We start from the raw sequence: 14,472 nt of genomic DNA on the forward strand, positions 1-14,472 counted from the left end.
GCTACACTTTAAAGTTCCTGAGCAGAGACGCAGCGGGGCTGTCACCCAGAAGCAGACCTCGGGACCGGTCTGGTCTACGCATCCGCGAATCAGAGGACTCGGAGCCGCGCGGGCGGCGCCCTAGCCCCGCCCGCTGGCATCCGGACCCGCCCCGGAGCCCCGCCCCCTAGCCCCGCCCCGCCCCGGCCGGCCACTTGCTGCGCGCGGATTGGCTGCCGCGGTGCGCACGGCGCCGCGCCCCGCCCTGCCGGCGCCCTCAACCTAGCGCCGGTCGAGCGCTCCTCTCCCGGGGCTGAGGTGGCGCGGAGGACGCCGGCTCGGCCGCGGCGTGGCCGCCTCCGCCTCTGCGTGTGCGTCCGGGGGGTCGGCGTGGGCGTCGGGGAAGCCGGGTGAGTGCTGGCGGCCCGTTTCGGGGGCGCGCGAGGGGAGCAGCGCCCGCCTCCGAGGCGCAGGGAGGCACCCTCGGCCCGCCCGGGGCCTCCCCGGTGCGCGGCGCCGCCGCCGGGGGGATCGGGGTCCGTGGGGCGTCCGGGCGGCGCCGCCCCCCCTCCTCACCAACCCGCCCCGGTGACCGTGGCCGGTGCTCGGGGGTTGGGGTGGGGGGGCGCCGCGGTCTCTCGTCGTCTGGTTGCTTGCCCTGAAAGGTTTTCATCTCGGAACTGTCGGCTTCCCGGCGCTGCTGGGAAGGGGAGAGAGGTGCGCCAGGGCCGCGCCCGTCGCCCCTGTTCGCGTTGGCTCTGAACCCTTCCTTGCTGGGAATGTGGTCCGTGTTGAGTGGACTTTTCCGACTCTGTACAGAGGTATGGCGTGGAGATGGAGGAGGATGGACGTTCTTTGGAGGATTGATCGTACAGGGTTGGGTGTCCTTTGAGATACAGAGCAGCTCGTGTCGCAAAGGTAGTTGCCCTGGGGACGGCCGTTCTCGTTTTTAAGCAATAAATTGACTCTCGAGTTAATCACGGGAAGGTGCTTAACTTGAAAGGTAAGTACGTGACCTTCTAATGCCAAAGCGCTGATGACGAGAGCCACTGTGCTCGCTCCCGCCCCGCTGTTGACGCTGTGTGTGCGTTGGGGAAGGATTCAAGCCTAATGTGTGTGTGTGTGGTGGGGGGCGGGCAGGGGGGAAGGATTCAAGCCTCGTGTGTGTGTGTGTGTGTGTGTGTGTGTGTGTGTGTGTGTTGGGCAAGGATTCAAGCCTCGTGTGTGTGTGTTTGTGTGTGTGTGTGTGTGTGTGTGTGTGTGTGTGTGTTGGGCAAGGATTCAAGCCTCCGATTGGAGTGAATGTGTCGTCAGCCTTGTGCCTCTCAAAGACCTTGATTTCTCTTCGCAGTGTGCCACCTCTTCTCTCAAACTCCTCACCTACCCACACTATAACACCCCTTAGCTTCACAATTCCCAAGCCTCTGATTCTCAGGCTTGTCACACTTCTTTTCCATCATCTTCAGACACTTGTCATCTGTTTTTGCAAGCATAGTTTTCAGACGTAGAACAAACATTCGACTTTTTTTTTTTTTAAGCCGATAATACTGTTGCACACCTCTTTGTCCTTAAAAAGAAAATCCGAAGTTATCTTGAGTATCGAGGCGGCAGGAAAGGCTGGTTTAATGAGAGCAGGGGGAGGGCGCAGTGTTCCTTTTCCGGAGACACGCCTTTCCCACCTCCATCCTCCTCCGCCCACTAGGATTAGGGCAGCCTTAACTGGCTGGTCATTTCTGAATTCACTTCTGGACTCCAGGGTAAAGAATTTATCTTATTTTATCATTATCGACTCCTTTAAATGATTACCGTAATACATTCAGGTTGTGAACTTTTTTTTTTTTTAATGTTACAGATGAACTTTCACTCTTCACTTTCATGCATTGGAGAAGGAAATGGCAACCCACTCCAGTGTTATTGCCTGGAGAATCCCAGGGATGGGGGAGCCTGGTGGGCTGCCGTCTATGGAGTTGCACAGAGTCGGACACGACTGAAGTGACTTAGCACTTAGCATAGAAAAACATCAAGTGAAAAATGGAAACCAGGGAATTTCCTGGCAGTCCAGTGGTTAGAGCTCTGCACTTCCCCTGCAGGGAGCAGGGATTCTCTTCCTGGTCTAAGAGCTAAGATCCCAAGTGCCAAAAAAAGAAACAGCACAGAAGTGTATCAAGTAAAAGGTTAGAATAAGTTAGAACTCCTTGTTTCTTTACTTTGTGCCCTCAATTCCAGTCCCTAGGAGGGGATGTGCTGTGTTAAGTCATCTCAGTTCAGTTCAGTCGTTCAGTTGCTCAGTCGTGTCCGACTCTTTGCGACCCCATGAATCGCAGCACGCCAGGCCTCCCTATCCATCACCAACTCCCGGAGTTCACTCAGACTCACGTCCATCGAGTCAGTGATGCCATCCAGCCATCTCATCCTCTGTCATCCCCTTCTCCTCCTGCCCCCAATCCCTCCCAGCATCAGAGTCTTTTCCAATGAGTCAACTCTTCGCATGAGGTGGCCAAAGTACTGGAGTTTCAGTTTCAGCATCATTCCTTCCAAAGAAATCCCAGGGCTGATCTCCTTCAGAATGGACTGGTTGGCTCTCCTTGCAGTCCAAGGGACTCTCAAGAGTCTTCTCCAGCACCACAGTTCAAAAGCATCAATTCTTCGGTGCTCAGCCTTCTTCACAGTCCAACTCTCACATCCATACGTAACTACCTCGTCTTGTCCAACTCTTTGTGAGCCAATGGACCATAGCCCACCAGGCTCCTCTGTCCCTGGGATTCTCCAGGAAAGAGTACTGGAGTGGGTTGCTGTGCCCTCCTCCAGGGGATCGTCCCAACCCAGGGATTGAACCTGCAACTCTTACATCTTGTGCATTGGCCGGCAGGTTCTCTGCCAGTGGTGCTACCTGGGAAGCCCCAGGAGGGGATAGTACCATGATACTGTTGGGCAACCTACTTAAATTAATAAAAGGACATAATCATATCAGTGTGGACCTACCCCATTTTAAAAATGCTGTAAAGCATGCCACTGTTTAGAAGTACTTTAATATATTTTCTTGGCCCCTTATTGGTGAATGTTTTGGTTGTTTCTGAGTTTTAGCCATTAAAAGATTTACTATGTAAATATCTTTGAAAATTGTAGGATAAGTCTCAGATAGTTTAAACGGACTATTGCATTTTAGAGTATAATTTTCATGCTCTTTTCACGTGGAATCTTTTTGTAATTTGAAGGACTTTCAACTTAAGGACAGTAGCTAATTTGTTTGATTTAAATACATTTCTTAGTATCTGTGTGTCTTTTAATATTTAGAGACTGGATCAAAAAATTTGTTGAGTACCAGGTTAGATAATGGTGAATTTTTTAACCTTGTCACTTAGGGGTGTTGACTTTAAGGTTATATTGACTCACTTGATTGGCTTAGTAGGAATGAGTAGAGGGCCCTCAGGAAGAGAAAATGTGAACAGGCGTGTTGTGTAATACCCTCTTGTGGTAATCCCCCTGGAATATACAACAGTAACTGCAATTCTTGTTCTCTTTTGAAATAACTTCAAATACCTTTTGTTGTAAAAGGTATCTTAGGTATGGAGATGGTTGTGGGGAATAAATACTGTTGCAGTGATCAGCACTGTATCTACAGCCACATTAAGAAAGGAAACATTTACATCTTTCTTCCAGAGGGAGCCTCTATCGTGATAGAAGTTAATCTTTCTCTTGCTTTATCAAATAAGCATTACACACGAATGCATAAATATACACATATACGTATATGTACACACATGTAAATATTTACATATCTTAAACAGTATATTTAGTCTTGAGTGAATAGTGTTAAAAACATATTACATACAAATAGCATGTTTCAAAGTTTTATTTTACTGTTACTGAGAGTGCTGCCAAGAATAGGTTTTTTAAGAGCACTTCACTTTTGACTTTCATCCGTTGGAGAAGGAAATGGCAACCCACTCCAGTGTTTTTGCCTGGAGAATCCCAGGGACGGGGGAGCCTGGTGGCCTGCCGTCTATGGGGTCACACAGAGTCGGACACGACTGAAGTGACTTAGCAGCAGCCGCAGCAAGAAACAGATATCTAGGTAGTCCCTAGAGAAAGGACTGTCTCAATAAAAGTGCTGAGTTAGATATAATTGGTTAATGTTCCAGAGGGCAACAAAATCATAATACCTTTGTGATGAATCATTTCTACAAGGCTGTAATGATCATACCTTATTAATTTTTGCAGTTAAGCACAAACCTTATAGGACGATAAACTGTCTCTTTATTAACAGTGGATTATTCATTAAATAAACTGAGATAAGGAAATTATTTCCCCCAGAGCCCAGATGAGGTCCAAACAGGCTTATTAAAAAAAATGCTAGTGCTTTCTCCCTTTGAGATTAAAATTTTGTTTCCTAATTGCGAGCACAATGCTGACCATGTAAGGAAAGGACAGGATTTATTGTCACTTTGAGAGGAAAGCTTCCAGGAAAAATGAGGGAGACAGAACAGCTTCAGCTTCCTTGACTTTTCCCAACGGGGGCCCTTTCTGAAGGGGTCAATGGGCAGTGTTCTGGGTGAGTCTTGGGAGACGTTTACTACCGTCTCAGGGGACCTGGGAGGCTTTAGTGTGAAGCGAACACTGGAAGGACAGCAGAGATACGGTCAGAGGGCGTGGCCGGCTCTCCGTGGCCTCCCTGCAGTTACCAGGGTAGGTCAAAGCAGAACCTTCTGTCAGGGAAGTGAGTGTCCTTTGCTGATGCTGGCTGCAGGACTCCGAAAGAGAACAGGAACTGCCTCAGTGTACGATCAGGATCCAGCTGAGGACGGGTTAGGAGTCTGGGCCAGGTTCACGGCATTCAGTCCTCAAGTGGAAAAGCTGGCAGAGCAGTGGGACCTCGCTTCATTCCAGCCGGTTGTCCGCGTCTGGGGGCCCAGCGGGGCTCTCATCAGCTCTCCTGTGTGGGGATCTTCCCTGTCTTGTCTTTTGTTGCTTTTCGCTTGCTCTGACGGCGCTCAGACAGCAGCAGTTTCCTGACCAGGAGAATTGTGATTCCTGATCCTTTGTATGTGAACCTTTTGTTTGTTTGTTTTTTAATTTCTGCAGACTGTTTTCTGCTTTGACTTCAGTGATTTGGGGGCTTACCCAATGGCTCAGTGGGTGAAGAATCTGCCTGCAATGCAGGAGATGCAGGTTCGATCCCTGTGTCAGGAAGATCCCCTGGAGAAGGAAGTGGCAACCCCCCTAGTACTCTTGCTTGGAAAACTCCATGGACAGAGGAGCCTGGAGGTCTACAGTCCATGGGATCTCAAAGAGTCAGACATAACTGAGCACACACACACACACACATTTTCTGCTTGACTTCAATGATTTGAAATTTAAAATGGTCTGTCTTAGTGTGGGTCTATTTTCATCCATTATTTTGAGTATTTGATGGGCCCTTTAAATCAGAAAATACAGTTCTTCTATTCTGGAGAAATTTTCCTGAATATTTTGTTATTTTTCTCCCTCATATTTTCTCTGTAGTTCCTCCTGAAACACCTGTTTTGGATGTGAGCCTTGTAAAGGTCTTCTCATTTTCTTACCTTCTGTTTTCCATCTACTTATGGCTAGATTTTCTTAACTTTTGCTTCCCAAACTTTATATTTGGATTTAAGAAAATCCCATGGTTATACTTTTAGTATTCAAAGGCTATTTTTTAGTCTCTGAGTGTTTCTTACGATAACATGCTGTTCTTGCTTTAAGATGCAATATGTTCTCTTGTTTCTGAGGTTGTAGTGATTTTAAGTTTCCTTTCTCTGCGTAGCTTTCCAGACTCCTGTCTGGAAGGGATCCGGCTTCAGTCTCCTGCACCAGAACAGAGGAATGGCAAACCTCTGTCCAGTTTTCAGGATGATGCCTGAGTCTACCATTGTGCACGGTATCCCTCAGTCCAGAAGGCCAGACGTAGGGGAAAACCTCAGGCTTCTGTCTGGATATGGATGAGGCAGGTGCCAGTCCATGGAGGGCATGGCAACCCACTCCAGCGTTCTTGCCTGGAGAATACCCGCAGACAGAAGAGCCTGGCGGGCTTCAGTCTGTAGGATTGCAAAGAGCCGGACATGACTGAAAGACCGAGTGAAGAGAAAAGGGACAGGGCCCTAACTTGTTTTCCTGTGCTGATTCTCAGCTTTCCCTGCTACGGGCTTGGACGTCCAGCCTTCTTGGGCATGCTCAGTCAGTGACCATGGTCCATCTGCTTTGCGGCTTTCAGAATTTTACTGCTCTTGTCTCCTCTTCTGTTCTCATCATTGTGTTCACGACTCCTTTTACTGATTGCAGTTTTTAGTGACGTTTCAGGAGGGAGCAAAATGAGATGCTTAGATAAATCTTCACCCAAAGATAGTAGTAGTTGTTTTTGACCAAGTGGTAGCTGAGACTCCAATACTTTGGCCACCTGACGTGAAGAGCTGACTCATTTGAAAAGACCCTGATGCTGGGAAAGATTGAAGGCGGGAGGAGAAGGGGACGACAGAGGATGGGATGGTTGGATGGCATCACCGACTCGATGGACATGGGTGTGGGTGGACTCCAGGAGTTGGTGATGGACAGGGAGGCCTGGTGTGCTGCGGTTCATGGGGTCGCAGAGATTCGGACACAACTGAGCGACTGAACTGAATGGCAGTACTGCCATAAACAGAAGGCCGTCTTCAAAGCGGTCCTATGTTTGTGATGTTTGCGAACCCTCTTGGTGGGTAGTGGTTGATAGCATCGAGTGAGCCCATGTTCTGAACACTGCCTGTCTTCTTAATTCTCACTTATTGAGGGACGTGTTATCATATCCCCAGTTTACACATCAGAAAACCAAAGCCTAGGGATATTTAAAGCTTGAACAGTTGTGGACTCCGCAGGGGAAGGAGGGGGTGGGACAAACGGAGAGCAGCATCGGCATATATGCGCCACCATGTTTAAAATAGACAGCTCGTGGGAACCGCTGTGTAGCGCAGGGAGCTCAGCTTGGTGCTGCATGGTGACCCAGAGGGTGGGCTGGGGAGGGGGAGCTTCAGGAGGACGGGGTATATGTATGCTTACAGCTGATTGCCATTGCTCTACAGCAGAAATCAACACAACATTGTAAAACGATTGTCCTCCAATTAAAAAAAAAAAAAAGCCTGAACAGTGCCAGTCACATAGCAACTATTCCATTAAAAATGGAATTAAATGAGCCTGGCCAGGAAGGCACAGGTGGGAAGAGGCTGATGTAGGCGAGGGCCCAGGCTGGTACTCACTCCATGGACTGTACTTTCAGCTGCCTGGGTGGTGGCGGTCTCTGGAGGAGGGTAATTGGTGTCTAGGCGTCTACTTCCTTTGTGCCCTTTGGGAACGTTCTTACTCAGGTCTTTACCTGCTCATTACTGTTTGCCAGGTGGGTTCCCTTTCACCTACTTGGGTTCAGAGCTGTGACCTGTGGCTAGCTTCCCTGAACAGGGGAGGAGAGCATTTTCTGAGCAATCCCAGAGGACGCAAAGATTCCCAGGCAGGGCTCCTGCAGGGAAACCTGGGTAAAGGTGGCTTCCGAGAGTGAGTGATGTTTTCCTATGGTTAGATCAGCTCTGGGGTTGTGTAGCAGTCATCTTATTTAGGTAGCAACTCATGATAATCTGCCACTCTATTTTTTTCCAGCTTTTTATTATAAAAAATTTTTACACATACAGAAAAATTGAACAATAGATTTAACATTTTGCCATATTTGCCTCATTTTTTTCTTTTTCTTTGCTGAACCATTTGCTCATATGTTGCTGACACTGATACCTCACCCCCAAATAGTAAGCAAGCATCTCCTAACAAGGTCATTCTCTTTACATAACCACAATTCTGTAATGTTCTCTGACCTGTATTCTGATTTCCCTAGCTGGCCCAGACTGCCTTAAAAGTTTTTTTTTTTTTGAAACGAGGACCAGTAATGGCTTACACATTTCACTTGGTTGGTTAATTGTATTTTTTGTCATAGATGAGTTTAATGGTGAAATCTTTTGAACCTTCTAGTTCGTATTGCTTTTGGAAACTGCTTCATGACTGGAAAGATGATGGTTCTCAGAATCTTCGAAATGGAAGGGACCCTTGATGTCATCTGGTCCAGTTATTTCCGAACTTGGCTGATGTGTGTCTGCCGGGGTCCAGCCCCGGTGGATCCAGGGTGATTCGAAGGTGGGAGGACGGCTTCGGCGTCTTTGGAAAAATACATATTTAATTACAGATACAGAGAGAGATTAGAAACGGATAGTGTAGTAGGAAGATTAGTGGAGAAAAAGAGGCTGAATAACTTGGATTACGTGGAATAGCATCCATGCTCCAGATGGGAATTCAGCCAGAAAAACGGGAGCAAGAAAGAAGCGACATGGGGGTATCAGTCTTTCCGGAAACTGACCCGATTTCTTTATTTTGGGGTTTGCTTATATACCTTTTGTTACATCTAGGGATGAATACAGAGTCACGCGGGGGTCAGCAGTCCTGACCTTTATCAAAATCAGGTGCTTCACATAAATGTATTAAAAAAGGTCTTAGGGATATTATATCATCTTCTGGCCATGAGTGAGACCTGCTGACATTTTATGATCTTTTCTTTCTGATAACCAAAAAACTTATTTTTTCCAAGGGTGTTTTTTTCTTAAACCAGGCACCACCCTCCAAATAAAGTTACATTCCTATAGGATGAGGGTGTAGTGAGTTACAATCAAGAAAGGAATTTATTTAACCCAAGGTTAACATGATTAATCTTAAAGGTTAATACTTATTTCTCCTATATGCTTAAAGGTTAATGCTTATTTCTCCTATATGCTAGTTATATTCATTATAAGGGCAGGGAGCTTGGAAATTTAGCAGCAAACATCAGCCCAACAAATGAAAATCCTTTCACCAGTGTTCCCCTTAAGATCTATTTAGTCTTAAGATAGTGATAAAGTTACATTTTTACATAGCAAGGACACAGTGATTTATAACAAAGTACAGTGATCTATTACAAAAGAGGAAATTCATTAACTCAAAAAGTCTAGTATTGCTAACATCAAAAACTACTATATTTCCTTTTCTATATTCCAAATACATTGATTAATATATTCCCAGGTGCCTAAGGATATGGAGGCCTGGCAGCAATCATTGACTCAACAAGAAGAAAAAGCCCTATGCTAATTAAGACTCTCAAAATACTCCAAACTCTCTGTGCTGTTTATGGTTGAGAGGTAGTAAACAATCATGTGCGTAGTGGCAGCAGTATGGATAATCCTGTCACACAAGCTAGTCTGTCAGCAGAGAGGTTTGACCTGAGACATCCTTGTCCCACCCAGACCAGGGAATTAGCAGCAATTGACACAACAAATGAAAAACCCTTCACCAATATAATTTCTAACCAACCCACTATACTAATAATTTCTAATTCCCCAAAAGAAATTTGCCTTTAGTAAGTCTAAAACATCTCATGCCTCTCAGATTGGGAGGCTGGAAACAATCACATGTGGCCGGATGAACCTATACAGGCGGGCTAGATAACCTTCAGAGGAGTCCGTAAGCTGAAACACTCTTGTCACGCCCAAGAATTTTTATTGCCTTGGAGCTGCACGTTTATTCCTTCTTCTAGAGAAATGGTTATGGGGGAGGACCCCTCGTAAAGTCAGAGGTGTACGTGAGAGCATAAAACAGACTCTGGTTTTGGGGTTAGATGCTCGGGAACAGGGGGTTTCCTGAGGCTTGATCACGCCTCTGCGTATGCCAAGCCTCCTTCCTCATGACCCTTGCCATGGGCAGAGTTCCTCACGCTGGCCCCGGCATGTGTCCTAAAAGTTGAATTGGGAGTTTGTCTGTAGACCAGGAGATGAAGATCCATTCCAAGGACATAGATATATAGAAATAGATACAGAAATGTATAAGTGAATATATTGAAAATATTTAACAGTTTGCCTAACAGTAGGTGTTTGGTAAGTATTGGCTGTCTTCTCCCTTTTATTTCTCTGTGACTGGAGTGAAGAGTGCCTCAGGCTAGGAGGAGATAAGGAAGCTATATTGGGGGAGACTGTAAGTATCCTATGTCATTTGACTTTAAGCCATTGAAAGTTTTAGAATAAAAGGCATGATCCCACCTGAATTTGTTTTTAAACTACTTTTTTTTTTTTTTCTTGACTGTGCCGCGCAGCTTATTGGATCTTAATTCCCCAGCGAGGGAGCAAACCCATGCCCAAGTGGAAGCAAGGAGTCTTAACCACTAGGCTTCCAGGGAAGTCCCCCAATCTGAGTTTCAGAAAGTTCTGGCAGAATATGGACTTGAGAAAGCACAGAAGATGGTTTTAAGAAATAATATGCTTAAATATATTGTCATGGCAAGATTTTATTTCCTTCACTGAAATAACACTTTTTATTATCAGTGTTAACAAATTGTCAATTTAACTAAACCTAGATATAAAGTTGACTCTTCTTTTTTTGGTGACAGGATAATGAGACATGTATTGCATTTCAGAGTTTGAAACACAGAATAGTTAGATTCAGTCATTCAGCAAGTATTGGAGCGCCTTCTTTATGCCATGTACTGTGCTAAGCTCTGGGAGAACCACAGTGAGCAAAAACGGACGTGGGTGTCCTTTGTGGAGCTTACTTTCTTCAGAGGGAGGTAGGTATTGATCACATAAAAGATCAATACTGAAATGCTAGGGGAATTAGGTCTGGCCGTGGAGTCAGGAGAGCATGGAAGCCGTTATCATCGTCCACTTGGATTATTTCAACAACCTTTTAACTGGTTTCGCTCCTTCCACTCTTCCCCCGGCAGTCTGTTCTCCCCACAACAGCCTAAGGGACGCTTTTAAATAAATGTAAGGCAGACTTCTCAGACTCCCTTGCTGCTGCTAAGTCGTGTCAGTCGTGTCCGACTCTGTGCAACCCCATAGACGGCAGCCCATGAGGCTCCCCCGTCCCTGGGATTCTCTAGGCAAGAACACTGGAGTGGGTTGCCATTTCCTTCTCCAATGCCTGAAAGGGAAGTCGCTCAGTCGTGTCTGACTCTTCGCGACCCCATGGACTGCAGCGCACCAGGCTCCTCCGTCCACAGGATTCGCCAGGCAGGAGTGCTGGAGCGGGCTGCCATCGCCTTCTCCGTTAGGGCTCCCAATTTTAATCAGTAAAGGTGAAAGTACTCACAGTAGCCTGTGAGGCTACCTTGTTGCCTCTCTGGTCTACTTTCCGAGCTCACTGACTCCACTGCAACCTCGCCTGCTTCCAGGTTGCTCCTTGAATAGCCAGTTCTGCCCTGGGGCCTTCGCCTTGCTGTTGTTCTGCTGATGCCCACGTGGCTAACTGCATGCCTCAGGTGTCATCTCTTCAAGGGGGCCTGGCTCGTCCACCAGTTTGGCCTTTCAGCTGGCCCATCGCCCACACTCCCAGGGCCCCTAGTCTGCTTTCCTGTTCCCCTCAGGGCATTTATCATTTTCCAACATGGTCTATAATTTACTATTTAAATTACGTTTATTGTGTCGTTCCCATCTCCCTTCTTTCCCACTGCCAAAGCTCCACATGGCCAGTGCTTTTTATCTGCTCGTTGTTGTAAGTGTCCACAGCAGGGCCTGGCATGTAGCCAGCACTCCATAAATAAACCTTGAATGAATGAAAGGAAAGCTGATATTTGAGTGGAGAAGTCATAACTAAGGGGACATCTGGCATCACGAGTAGGAGTTAACCAGGTGAGCTGGGGATGGAAAGGTAGGTATCATGCGGAGGGGGCGTGGTTTGTATGGGGTGATTCATCAAGTGTAAGGCACTACAAGAGAAACGGGGATCACTCGGGGAGAGAGGAGAAAATATTTCAAGAGCAGCTTGAGGAAAATAAGTGCTGGACCGTGCTATAGCGTCTTTGTCTTTAGCAATGGAAAGATGGTGAAAGGTTTTAAGCAGGAAGGAGATGCCAGCTTTGTGCCTTTTAAAAGCAGTAACAACATTCTAGCTGTGGTATGGAGAACATATTGATGAGGGCATGAGAGGATGAGGCTGGATCAGTTGGGAACCTGTTGTCATGGGACAGGTGGGAGAGGGACCTCTCTCCATCACTCAGGTGATGGTGCTGGAAGGGAGACGTGGAGAAGTTAGACTTGAGAGAGTTAAGTGAAAGTTGCTCAGTCATGTCCAACACATTGCAATGCCATGGACTATACAGTCCATGGAATTCTCTAGGCCGGAATACTGGAGTGGGTAGCCTTTCCCTTCTCCAGGGGATCTTCCCAACCCAGGGATCAGTCCGCATCACAGGCGGATTCTTTACCAGCTGAGCCACAGGAAAGCCCTGAGAGAGTTAAAGGAGGCACAATCAGGTGAGGGATGTGAGAGGTAAGAAAGAAGTAAAGAGGAAGACACTTGCATTTCTGGCTTATGTAATCGAATGACTGGTGATTCGTTAATTGTAGAGAATCCTGGAATAGGATCAGATTTGGAGGAGGGGACCATGCATTTGAATTTGTGTTTGGACCTGCTGATTTTGAAGTGACTTTGAGACAGCCAGAGGGTGTCAGGCAAGTAGTTGGATGTATGGAAAAGTAAATCTGCGAATCAGCTGCATAGGGAGGCAGTATAGGGAAGGGTTCACCATTTTGAATAATTCATGTTTTGAATAATTCAAAGTTGTTAAGGATATTACTGGGGCAAATTGTATAGCTACACGATCAGAGTCTCCTTAAAAACCTAAGCTCCCTGTCCTTTACTTTGGCTTTTAGTTTTAAATCTTTTACCAAAATTGATGCTACTTCCTAAATTTTATTTCTGTTAATAGATGATTTATAGGTGAGAAGGCAAAGAAGCATCCTGAGATTAAGTATGTTAAATGTCTTTTCCAAAAGTATTTTAGCTCTCTGAATAATTCATACTGTTGGATCTTAAGGCCTATAAAATATTCATACTGTGAGTGCCCAGAAACCAGGTTTGTAGCAACCCAGGAAGAAAGCTCGTATTCTCCAGACTCGCTTGGCAAGACTCGAAGCAGCAGTAATCACACTGTCCTTGTGGATCTCATCGGACGGCTTTCTTCTATTTCTGGGTGGTCACAGGGTTCCTGTAAATCGGGGCCCTTTCTCTCCATCTTGTTTTTCTTGCTCTCTTCACCACAGGCAGTAGGATAGTAGCTTTCTGCCCAAGAAACCAGAAATGAGAGAAATGCTGTGAATCTCTCTGGCATAGGTACAGTGTAATGGTCACGAAACGGGTTTTGGAATCAGATGTGAGCTTCAGTGGAATCCAGGCTTTCCTTCTTGCTAGCACTGACCTTGGGCCAGTTCTTCTCTAAACTTTTTTTTTAGTAATACCAGAGAATCTTAGTAATTGCCTTAGAGTATTTGTGAGGAGTCAGTGGAATAGTCTGTGCAAAGAGTTCCTCTGAGGATGGAGTGGAGTTGTCTGTAAGCACCTTGTAACTAATAGCCAGTAGTAGTAGTAGAGGTAGGGAAGATGTATATTTTACTCTGTATGGCTCTTACATGTTTCGTTTGACTGCCTCGTGAAGCTTGTGGGACTTTAGCTCCCCAGCCAGGGGTTGAGCCTGGGCCCTCGGCATTTGAAAGCACAGAGCCCTAACCGCTGGACCACCAGCGAGTTCCCATAGATTTTATTTCTGTCTCTTTTGAGTCAGCTGTCTGATTATGTAGACCTACTATCTTGAACAGTATTTAAATTTTGTAAATTTCCTGATTTGGGGTTTGGGGGGGTATCAGTTTTGTTGTTTGTTTGTTTGTTTTTTTTAACAAATTGTAACTTGATTTAAAAAACATCTCAGTTGATTGCTCTGCCAGTTTGTTCACCTCCTGATGATGGGTGCCAAGTTTTATTCATTTTTGTTTTTCCCACAGTACCTTGCTTGTAAGACATGTTCTGTAAGTACTCGATACATGTTCTAGAGGAGTTTTGTGCTGGTTAAGTTCCACTGTGTGTTGTCCGCTGTGATGCCTGGCACACAGTGATGCAAGAAAGGAAGGAAGGGAGTCGGAGATGAGCAGAGTCAGTCCTCTGCCCTCTTCTGCGTTTCCTCCTCAAGATAGCCTAGCTGCGCCCATGACTTCAGCTGCCACTTAATCACTGCAAACCTCCAGCCTCTTTTTGTGTCTTAAACCACTATTCCATCTGTGCATCTGTCTTTGGCACCTCTCCACCTGCAGGCCCTTCATCATTTCAAGCCCATTATGCTCAAACTCTCCCTTTCTCCCTTCCCTGTTTTGGTTAGTGGTGTCTTGCCAGGCATTGAGCACCCAAACATAGTCATTCTTAGCTCTTCCTTGCTTGTGGATAATACCGTACTAATATTTCTCAAACAAAACCCTTTTCTTTAGCCTTACCAGTCTGGCCTCAGCTCATATCGTTATTCTCTTTCTATCTAGAAGGTGCCTTTAACATTTTCCTTCAGTCCCTTCTCCATACTCGTCTGCCCAGAATTATCTTTCTAGATCACAGCACTGATCTTGTCTTCCCTGCTTACAAGCCTCTGGCAGCTCCCTAGTTCGCTGAGCAGGGGCCTCCAGACTG

At 46.3% G+C, this 14,472-nt stretch overlaps 1 protein-coding gene across 2 annotated transcripts in view; it reads left to right on the top strand.

Annotated features, from left to right (window-relative positions):
• The first annotated feature begins 254 nt into the window (after window positions 1-254).
• TMEM50B (transmembrane protein 50B) overlaps window positions 255-14,472 on the top strand; it is a 41,395-nt gene continuing 27,177 nt past the window's right edge. For both annotated transcript variants that reach the window (XM_052640185.1, XM_052640193.1), the window contains exon 1: window positions 255-389. The gene's annotated coding sequence lies outside the window, so the exon portion shown is untranslated. The remainder of the gene's footprint in view (window positions 390-14,472) is intronic.

This window comes from Budorcas taxicolor, chromosome 1, assembly GCF_023091745.1.
Source record: "Budorcas taxicolor isolate Tak-1 chromosome 1, Takin1.1, whole genome shotgun sequence".
Classification (NCBI taxonomy): Eukaryota; Metazoa; Chordata; class Mammalia; order Artiodactyla; family Bovidae; genus Budorcas; species Budorcas taxicolor.